This window comes from Parasteatoda tepidariorum, chromosome 4, assembly GCF_043381705.1.
Source record: "Parasteatoda tepidariorum isolate YZ-2023 chromosome 4, CAS_Ptep_4.0, whole genome shotgun sequence".
NCBI lineage: Eukaryota > Metazoa > Arthropoda > Arachnida > Araneae > Theridiidae > Parasteatoda > Parasteatoda tepidariorum.
Window position 1 is genome coordinate 11,949,267 of NC_092207.1, and position 9,893 is coordinate 11,959,159.

A 9,893-nucleotide genomic window follows, 5' to 3' on the forward strand; every position below is an offset into this window, starting at 1 on the left:
GGGGTTTATCAAATTTTGGGTTTTGTATATTTTACGGAGATTATGCAGGATGTTTATGTTGCAGGAGATTATGCAGGTTGCAAGATGTCATAATGGAGATTATGCAGAATGTCATAATGGAGATTACGCAGGATGTTTAAAAATGACAGCTCTTAATGTACAGTATCAAAAATTAAAATTACAACATAAATACTGATTACAACATAAATATGATTTTTTTTTCGATTAAATATTGATTTGTGACCCCTAATTTGAATACTTTTTAAAATAGTTTTTTAAAAGGATGCTAACAATATCTATTAAAGTGGCCTTCATGGAACATTCTGTACGCGACGAATGGCTATCTACGAGGAGCCTCGACTATGATTACGTCATCCTCGACGTCACGTCTACTTCGAAAATAAGCTTTGATTAAAAGTTATTATTAATCTTTTTATATCTCAAATTTTTGGTGCATTATTGACCTCGCCTATTCTGCAATGAACGGCGAAGCTGTGCGAATGTTGATTAGCCATCTGATGAAAGTTGGGATGCCGTTGGTTGTGGGGACAACAGTGCTTGTACTAGACCCTTTATTAATGAGCTAGCAAGTGATTTAACTCTCCAATCATTGATTTTGATGTTGCTGTTTAGTAGGGAACGGATGAACCACTGTGTGATTGGATTTGGCCTTCCACGTGATGATCTTACGTATTTGAATCGACATACATAGTCGTAAGTTCTGCTGTCTTCCCTATGGGTTGAGACAGTGTTAATTTTGTCTTTGTAATGCTGGGGAACTAAAAATAATTACAGTGTGTTGGAAAAACAAAGTTTTTGTTATGTAATTTTGAATCAAGTACAGTATGAAATGTATTGAGTAGGTTGCTAGTCGTATTTGTGATAAAAAGATATAAAAAAATTTTCATGATTTGTTTGTAAAAAAAATTTTTAAAAATTATTTTTGGATTTTTTACATTGTCATTAATACCGTAAAATAAAATTTGTTATTATACGCCTCATTGGTACATTTTACTTGTTTGAGTGAGATTAATTTTGAGTGTGTGTATGAACTCGATATAAACTATGATATGAAAATAATAAACTATTGTAATAACTAATTCCAAAATTTAGAGAATTTAATCAGCAGGGAGATTTTCTGGTGTGGATTCGATGAAAATTGTATATAATGGAAAGTTACCTTTTAAAAAAATTGAAATTTTGAGAAAGATAGAAGGTAGTTTTCAGGATAAAAGAAAAATTCCAAAAAGTCATTTGCTGAATAAAATTATGAAATTCCAATAACTTAGATACCACAATTTTTAAATTTTTTTCATTGAAGTATTCATAATATAAATATTATTACGAAAATTTTCTTCAGTGATTTAAAAAAAAATTCAAGTAACATTTCATTCTTAGAAATAGAGCAAAACAAAGGAACGAGTAAGTGTTCCAGCAACGTGCCCCAGAAGAAATCTTGAAACAACTTTTATAGCCCTATATTTATTTACGCTGGAACAAAATATAGCAACATTTATTGTACCAAAATATGACAATATTTATCGTACCACACAAGGCCTTAAAGGGAAAAAAACTAGCTTATCAGCAAAGTTTATCACCTCCATTCCCCAAGCACATATTTATATTTAGGAGCCAGATCATTTTCCCCACAATCAACCATTTTTTCCCTATCGGTATTTTTCACTTCAGTTGATGCTCTATTGTCTGTTGCTCCTTAATATCTCTAACTTCTTTCTTTTTCAGCTTCAGGAGAAGGAACCTGAAAAAAAGTACCTATGGATATTTTTAAAGATGAGGATGTGTAGGGGAGGTAGAAGGGGAAAAAAGTACTTTAGGTACTCCGAAGTTCCTTCAACCAAGAAAAATATTCAACCGCTCAACGTTCACGGGATTATTATTTAAATGGACAATTTTTCTCCTTTTTCGCTCGGAACGAGGAAATTCCATTTTGAAATTGATTTTTGAGGTTGTGGAAGGGAGGGCAAAAGAGGGAACATTCACTTTAGGAAAAAAGGGGGTTGGTGAGAAAGGGGATGTGGAATTATAGGAGCGGCTAAATGTGAGTTATCCAGGATTAATGATCCGCTTTGACTTTTGATTTTGTCCGGATAAAAGTGAGTGACCGTTATTTTAGTTTCTCCTTAACTTGTTCGTTAATTTCAAAGGAAAAAAATAAACCAAAGAAATGTGGATTATTTTATTAGATATTTCTTTTGAATAAAAAAAAGATTCAATAGTTTAAATAAAAATAAAGCATCATCTGTTAGTTCTGCTTTCATCCTGAGTATTAAGTTGCTAGAGAAAATTAGAATTTAAATTTTCTTTTTTATGAACCATTTCTAACATGGCGAGACGAGAAACAGGTTTGTTGTGCCGGGAATCTATATGTTTCAAACTCTAAGTGTGAAGGTTGGAATGTATGCTCAAAAATTTAACCAAGTGGTATAATAAATGATTCATTGTGTCTTTAAAAAGAATATTTGGTCCGTGTTTTAATCGAAATAGAATGAATGATAAGTTCAAATGAATTTGTATCGAAGCGAACAATTCGGTCAATGTAACGGGACAATTTCATTGTTTACCATTGTTAAGCTTTTCAAAACGGAATCAAGTTTACACAATGAATATCCTTTAGCGTCCCGGATACCCGGGAGCATCTGAAATACAATGGATAAGACACGGAATCTAATTATTCCTGCTTTAGGTGAGAAATGATCATCCTTTCTAAAGCTCTCACGTGATCCATGGCAATTCTATCGGACGTGAGTATAGGGCTTTTGCTGGCGAAGATACAGGAGGGCTTACAGGAAATTAATTATATGTGGCGGATATGTTTCGACCCAATAAATGTCATATCTCTAACTGAGAGTGGCAGAATTTACGATTGTTTTCCAAAACCTGAGGTTGCGGAAAGATGAATCATTAATTTGACGTGTAATAACAAACGGGTCGGCGTTGAGGGTTGAACTCTGCGGGGACTGTCTCCGATGACGTTGGCTGAGATTAAGCAGTTTGGCGACAAAGTTCTCTGCTGGGATAGATTCTAAGGCCATGAGCATTCACAAAAGCGATCCGCTCACAAATGTCAGGATTATTGCAGTTTGGAACTTCTCCTAAGCTCGCTAGGTCGATAGGAGGAAGTACTGTCCTCAGGGGATAGTTTGGCGCGCTAAGTTGACCAGAATTCGATACTTGATGAGGCTGTTGGCCAAATATCTCATTAAATCCTCCCAAGGCTTTCATCATCACTGTCAGTGCTTGCGTAGGCATAATTTGGAAGGTTTATTTTCGGGAAAGGTAATTTTCTGGCGACATTGGATTTCTCAGAAGAGGAATTTAAAATGACCTGCGGTCTTTCCTCAAAATTGGTAAGGCAACAATTGGAATCGGGGATTTAACACACTGAGATCATGACTGGCAAATTGTTAGAGGAGAAATGGAAGAACTCATTAGGAATTTAAGATCTAAGAGGAATTTTAAGCACGCATTACTTTAATTTTGAATGTTAAATAGGATGTAATCCATATTATCAATGCAAACAGCATTTTGGAGAACTATAGTCACAAAAGCTCGTTGTAAATCAAGCTAGGAACATAAATAAATTGTAAACAAAAGCAAAATACTTGATCAATATTTGCCATATTTCAATTTTTCTTTTAAAATTATTATTTTTTATTTATGTAATAATCTTTGTTTTAGATTTGCAATTATTTTTTATTGTGCGTACTTTAATGCAAATAGAAGTAAATTCACAAATAGAGTTTAAAGTGTTTTCTAGTTTATTAAAATTATTCTCCAAGGATAATTTAAATTAAATATTTTTCGAATCAGTATGAAGACATTTACATTATATTACTTTTTTTATTTAGTTCAATCCGATGTGTACTTAATGTTTAAATTTTTACTCCATTATATAAGCAAAAAATTTGCATTATTAATAAAAATTTTTGCAATCTATATTTACTAATCGAACCTTCTAAGTTGGAGAAGAATAAGTTAATCTACCATTAGGCAGAATTTGTAATAATTTGAAAAAATATTTCTGTGATTCTTTTGAAAATGAATTATTCTCTACGTTGCATTTTTCTAATGAAATGTATTCGAAATTCTTTTTGTTACTCTAAAAGTGTTTACGTTATTATTCAAACGCAGGCATCGTACGGTTTTAATGTTAAATGGCTATTTATAGATGCAAAATTAAATTCTGAAATTGATTACTCCCTTTCTTATTTCGTTTTTTGCTTTCCTTTTCCATTTTATTTACTGATAAGTATCTTCAAGTCTCAGTCTCCTTTTTTGTTATAAAAATATTAAAAATAACATCAGCAACTTTGTATTACTTGCATTTTACAAATCAATAGAAAACTACACATAATCGTTCTACTCAATCTTTGAAACATAGAACTACACATTTTTTTCTTTCCTGCTACACCTTTCTAAATCTTTACCTAACTTTCCATAAATTTTTCACAGACGTAGTATAAAAGTTTTCAATTAGAGTTTTAGGAAGGATATGATATTGGTATGTCACCTACTTATTAGAAATCAAATTGCTCAATAGTAAGAAATTTTTTTTAACCGAATAACTTTTGAATTTTGTTTCAGTTTGATTTCATATCTTTACAAAACACTCTTTACGCTAACTTAACGTTATTGTAGACTCTGATTTCTGGTCAATCTGGCATACTAAAGCTGACCAGTCACCTCAGAAATCTAAAAAATTGGCTTCAAAATTGGTTATAAAATTTCTAATTTGACATTTGAAATCTCGCTACCTTAACTTTCCGATTAAATTTTTCTGAGCAAAAGAAATACCGAGAAATATTTCGCGAACTTTCAAAGCAAAGTTTACAATTGTGTGCGAAAATTTGCGATTCGCTTAAAAAGTTCTCGAGATGCAGCGAAGTATGCAAAACGTGAAGTTATTATTATGGGGTCAAAACTTGTGACCGCTCTCTTGACCAAACTAACCATATTTCCTAGATTTTACTACCCCTTCCCCACACAGTGAGGCCCAGAAACTGAAGCCCCCCTCCAAAAAAAATTTGTTTATTCGAGGAAAGTAAATTTTTTGTCTCTAAATTCGTATATTTAAGAAAAAAATCGTCATATTTCAGGTTAGGTTCTTTAACAATTAATGTTTAGAAGGTGTGTAAAAATCTGATCATCATATTAAAAGTTATTAACTTTTGAGGGCACTGTCCATCAGAAGCTTAACTAAAATTTTATTTATCAAAAGATATGTTCTCAAAAGCTTAATCAAATGATTAATTATAAAAAGCTTAATCAAAAGGTTATTTACAAAAGCTGTACTCTATGTTCTGCTACAGTGTTAAAATTTTAAAATTATTGCCACAAATTTAAAACACTTAGAAATTAAGCTATGTAGTATGAAAAATATTTATATGAGTAATGATGTTTATTTTTCTATGGAACTGTAATGTGGGAAATTTCTAGACCTATTGATTATTATTAAGCTTACCAAATTCTGCGAAACGAAGATGGAATCATTTTTTTTATTTGATGTAAAATTAAAAGAAAAAGTATTTAATTTAAATAAAAACAAGTATTAATAAGCAAAAATAAGTATTAAAACTAATCAGTTTCAAATTGCTTCTTCTAATTAATTGCGAGTTCTCTTGTGTTAAAAATTCTACAGCCGATTCATATAAAATTAATATCTAACACCGGATTTGCAAAACAAATTTTAATAGAACGCTGATATAAAAAGCTTCATCTTCTTCCACTAACAAGTTTTCCTTTTCTCCTTTAGAAGCACGAAAACAAGTTTTCAAATTTATGACCGTTTCTTGTAAGAAACGAAAAAGGAGAATTTGATGAACCGTTTCTAATTAAATTGTTGGTTAAAGTAATTATCTTAAACAGAATTAGATAACCTTAGGGAAAGAGAAATGAAGCATCTACTACTTTTTTGTTGTTGTTGTTGAATTTTTCAGACATATTCAAGCCCAATCCTATCCCGCATTTTCCCTAGTGAGTGTTTATAAACTAAACCATTGTATTTGTTGCTTGTTTTTTTAAATTCAAATAATAAATAAAAGCTGTTCTCGAGCAATGTTTGTGTAATGCATTATACCAAACAACGTGTAGATGGAGTAAAAAAAGTATTATGTTTATTTGTGATAAGTTGAGCGAAATTAAAGAATGCTTGAGCAAACTAAATTGTAATGTGATATTCCTTGCATGAAAATGTGAGCGAAAAATTATGAGGGATATGTTAGAAAATAGAAACAATTTCAATTTGTTTTTTTGAAAGTATTGTTTTTAAAGTTATGATAGAAACAGATGTAGCAACAGCAGGTTTGCTTCCTACTCTTTTTATCATTCATAATTATAGGCAGTGAAAAGTAATTTATTTTCATCCCTGCGGTCCTTTTTTTATTTTATTTAATAAAAACATAATATTCTTCAAATAGTTAAGTTCTTTAGCAAGAAATTCTGTTTTGAATTCATGTTATATATTTTGCTTTACTTAAGAAATTACGTGAAATATATTTTATTAAAGTAATTTTTTTCAAGTTATATGATAAGAACAGATGTAGCAGCAGGATTGCTTTTACATTTTTTTTAATCAATAATATTACAGACAATGGAAAGTAAACTATTTTCCACATTCTGATTTGTTCCAGCTTTGTAATTGATGAATGCGGAGTAATCCTCAAATAACTCTATTTTATGTAATAAAAGAGGTAATAGAAGAACAAAAATTTTGATTTGTTTGAAAGAAATATTTTTAAAGATCGAAACAAATGTAGAAGCAGGTTTACTTCTTTTAATCATTAATAAACATAGGATGCATATGCAATTTTTCTTCCCCTACTAGTAGTCTTTTCCAAGATTTTTTTAAACAAGAATGTATTATTTAACAAGTAATTCTATTTTATATTTTATTTCCTATAGTGTATTATAAAAGGGATCTAATACAATATGAAAATAAATCCTATTTCTGTAAGTAATGTTTTTTAAGTTATGATAGAAACATGTTCAGCAAATGGTTTGTTTACACTTTCTTTGATCATTAACTAATGTGGAAAATATTATTATATTAACGATTATTTACCCCCTGGAGTTCTTCGCACTATTTCTGAATAATCATGGAGAAAAAAAAAAGTATGGTCAAAACTGTGGAGATAGAATATGGGAGAATAAACCCCGTTTCTTGCTCTTCGGGAACTCTAAAATGCTTGATAATTTTTACCGAAGCGCTTTCGTAATAAATTTGGTAAAATTAGCAATAAAGTATGGTTTGTGATAAAGTTTGGTAATTTTATCATGATACCTTAAAGAATATCAACAACACCATTTATTTGATTAAATTTGCATGTTACTTTTGTGTTTTTCTTAAGTTTTGTAGTAATAAGAACTATAATTTTGAAAAGCAGAATTCCTCTTAAACCTTTACCATATGAACGGAAAAATCCCTAAGCGAATGGTTTAAATACCGTATAATTTGGCTTTTAATACCTCAATAATAGGTTTTTTTTTTTCAAGAAATGTTATAACCATACAATATGGAAATTTTACGAAATGTTTATTCTCTGTTTATGTTCCATAAATAAATCTGGCGTTTCTAGAAATTTTTCTCTTTAAAACAATAAAGTGTAGCATTTCTTTTTCCTCTGTAATGATGATAATGATTTAAATGGCTTTATTAGAAACATTATATTTAAATTTGCACACAAAGAAAAAATGAGAAAATGATAATTGTGTATAGTAATAACATTTTACTTTGTATATTCAAATACGAAATTTCTGAATATTTAAATAATTTAATGCAATATTAATAAATTGAATTAAATATTTTAAAGTATTAAAAGTAATAGACTTAAGTTGAATATATAAAAACAAATCTTTATCGGAGATTGAACTTATATTTTAAATCTTAAACATGATTTAAATATAAGTTTAATCTCCCTTCTCGATCATATGTATAAAAGTACTCTATTTGGATATCTCATTGTATTTTAACAAAAATACTTTGACCAAAATATTCTCTATACAAAATGCAGTATATTGAAATATTTTAAAATTAAAAATACTGGAATTAGGCTAAAATTTTGTAAAAACTTTTTTAAATATGATCTAACTTACACGAAAAAAATGGTAAAACTACCGTACTTTATGACAGTGGCATTTCTGATAATAAAAAACAAGTTACACGGTATTTAAACCGTTTATTTTGTAATTTTACTGTTCATATGGTAACGATTTAGCAACAATACTATTATTTAAAGTTATAGTTCTTATTACAGTACATTCAGTAAAAAAATACACAAATTAAAAGTAAATTTTAACCGAAAAATTGTTTTTATGCCACGCTTTAGGATATTTTGATAAATTAACTAAATTTTATCACATTCACCAAATTTTATCACACATTACTAAACTGCATTTTGTTGTTAATTTTAACAAAAACATTACCGAAGCGATTCTTTAAATATTACCTAGCTTTTTGGTGTTTTCATAGTGCTAGAAATACGGTTAATTTTATCTTATTCCAATTGATTTGACGGTACTTATTTTAAAATGAATATATTCATAATTGATGCATGGATAATTCATGCATAATTCTTTTTATAATTGCAAATAGTTACTACAATAGTGCATCGCGTTATGTAACATAATAAGGTAATGTAATTATGTTATGTAATTTTTGTGTTACGGTAATGATGAATAGTAATCATGCATAATCATGCCCGCAATGGTAAAAACTCCATATGTTATAATTACTACAAACTACTACCATATGTTATAATATGCATTTCTACCATATGCTATAATTACTTTATTTTTAAATTACATTTTATGCTTAACACTTCATTTATTTAATGCAAACAATTACTTGCTTTACGTGTTATTTGTGAAGGATTAAGTTGGATGAAATAGTTTGAAAAATTTAAAATGATAATGCTTATACTTACGAAAACCATTCAAATCCTGTCAATGTTGTGGCTTTTTATACTTGTTTAATCTGCGCATTCAGATTACTCAAAAGGCAGAATCTATAAAGTATAAAAACAAGAATTTACTTTTTGCATTTTTTTTACAAATTTTCTAAAAATTTAAGTAATATATTTGTCATTTTACACTTCGGATAAATATTCGGATTGGAAACTTATTATGAAGCTAAAATAAGCATAATAAGGTAATTAAGCATAATAAGCTAGAATAATAATAATAATAATAAATAATGATAATAGTAAATAATAATAATAAGCTAAATAATAAATAAGCATAATTAGCTAAATAAGCTACAATAAGCATAAAATAAGTATAATGTAAAGCATTTTGGACATTTAATATGTGCAACAAAGAAACGTTTATTAGGATTGATAGATTGCTGGGAAGCAAAAAGTGCTTTTTGAGATTTAATTATCGGACAACAAGAAAAAGGAAATATTATGAGACAAAAAATGCATTACCCATTAATTTTGTGACATATAAAAAAAAACATATTGGATAGTTATTAATTATGAATCAAAAAAGAATATTATGCAGTTTTTGAGGCAACAAAAAGTTACTTAATAAAAAAAAACTGATTTGACTTCAAAAATATGCAGATGGAATTAAAAGTCAACATGTTTCAAGAGCTCAAAAATAGGCGTCCATTTTCAAGACTTGCCAGATGTGAATAAAGAGAAGCAAAAGTGATTTGAAAATTCAAGCGCAAAATTGCCAACGAAAAATGGAAAATAAAGGTGAGTAATAAAGGCACAGTAGCCGGGAGTGAAACAAAAACAAAGCAAAAAAATGAAAAATGAAACCAATAAAAGCTACTGTGGTCGAGAGGGGCGAATCAGAAGTAAAATGCATTTCCACGAGCTATACAGAGGTAATGAGGAACAAATGTCATTATTATGTTCATATGAAGG

At 29.1% G+C, this 9,893-nt stretch overlaps 1 protein-coding gene across 3 annotated transcripts in view; it reads right to left on the bottom strand.

The window, feature by feature from the left end:
• Nucleotides 1-9,025, bottom strand: part of LOC107441931 (leucine-rich repeat-containing protein 15-like) — a 134,198-nt gene extending 125,173 nt beyond the window's left edge. For all 3 annotated transcript variants that reach the window (XM_071179425.1, XM_043040162.2, XM_071179424.1), the window contains exon 1: nucleotides 8,943-9,025. The gene's annotated coding sequence lies outside the window, so the exon portion shown is untranslated. The remainder of the gene's footprint in view (nucleotides 1-8,942) is intronic.
• Nucleotides 9,026-9,893: the final 868 nt, after the last annotated feature.